The sequence below is a fragment of the Eucalyptus grandis genome, chromosome 1 (genome assembly GCF_016545825.1).
Source record: "Eucalyptus grandis isolate ANBG69807.140 chromosome 1, ASM1654582v1, whole genome shotgun sequence".
NCBI classification, from domain to species: Eukaryota; Viridiplantae; Streptophyta; class Magnoliopsida; order Myrtales; family Myrtaceae; genus Eucalyptus; species Eucalyptus grandis.
Window position 1 is genome coordinate 21,569,100 of NC_052612.1, and position 1,599 is coordinate 21,570,698.

Below are 1,599 nucleotides of genomic sequence, written 5' to 3' on the forward strand. Positions count from 1 at the left end.
TTTTGATTTTAAAGCTTTTTACTCATTATTGCTAGAATTGCTACCGAAGCACTTCAGTGCTCTTTTCCGAATTCCAAGCTTCGAAGATAACTATTAGACACCAAATTGGGGTTCAAAGAGGACGTTACACATCTTCCACCTTTTTGATATCAGTAGCTACTCCTGCCAACAATCTACCACTCTCGATATCCATCCTAATTGTCTATCTTTAGTTCAATCTACCACTCTCGATAACCATCCTAATTGTCTATCTTTAGTTCTTTCCAAGCATATTGATAATTATGACTTCATTAAGTTGTTTACCTTCATGATCGTTCCAAGCTTTGTTTTTTTTTTTTTTTGGTCGGTCCTACTTTAATTCTACTCTAACACTCACTCTCAGACTTTTGCCCTTGCCTCTTTACAGGGCGTGGGAGTCGAAACCCACTCCTGAAATGAAATCGTCCTCACCCCAATCCCCTCCTAAGAATGTGGGGATTTGAACTCCCAACCTCCCCCTTCCAAGTTTCCAAGCTTTGTTGAACATCCCCGTTTTTCTTTGTTTGTTCTCTCTCAATATGAAGATCCTTCCAACCTATAGACATCTTCAACACCTAATACCTTATTCACCCTTAATATCAGCAATGATCCTGGATATCAGTAGAGCACTCTTGTGAATGATAGAGCACTTTTCATTTTAGAATCACTTAATGCTAATGATGACATCATCCACGTATTGGCTTGTGTATATATTATCTGATACTACTCAATTAATATATATTAATAGTCTTTGATTATTTTTTATCTTCAAAGTAACATAGAGATTTTCCCAACACAGAAAAGTTGGTAATCCCTCTAATTAAGATTAATATATATATATATATATATATATATATTTGCTATTGTTCATTTGAGTTGCCAATAATTCTTTGTTGATCTTGAATTTACTCATTTTTTATTCATTTTTTATTGTTTATCCGTTAGTTGCCAATTGCCGAGATAGAGGAAGAAAAAAAGGAATATGTTAAAATATGTTTTGAATTTGAATTCAATTGAATTATTTTTCCTAATTTGAGCAAGTTTCCTATTTTGAGTGGTTTCCTAAGTTGAATAGGTTTCTTGAAAGGGGTTTCCCATTGTTGATACAAATATTATATTTATATTCTGCTTGATTATTACACACAAGTGTTGGTTTCTCTTTGTGAGTTTTCTAAGGAACTTTATTGTGAGATATTATGAGTTAATGAGCTCTGCTTTAGGTGTACTAAAGAGCTGGAGAAGACTTGAGAAATTGTAAACTTTATATTATTTGAATTCAGTGTAAATTTGGTGGCAGCTGGCTCTTCTTGTGGAATAGGTATCAACATTCGAATCAAACTACTTAAATTGTCTATGTCCTTATCGTTCCTTATTGATTCATTTGGTAAGTTCTTATTCTCCCATAAGATTTGAATTCCAAGATTTGTTAAATTCCGATGGATTAAAAGGATTGGGAGGTAGCGGTCTTGTTGATTTTATAGTTTCAAAGCCTCCACATCCATGCATATATTGAGTGATTGGTGTCGTTAATAAACAATTTTTTCATCTCCTTGTCATTTTAAACTCCTATTCCCTCTTCGT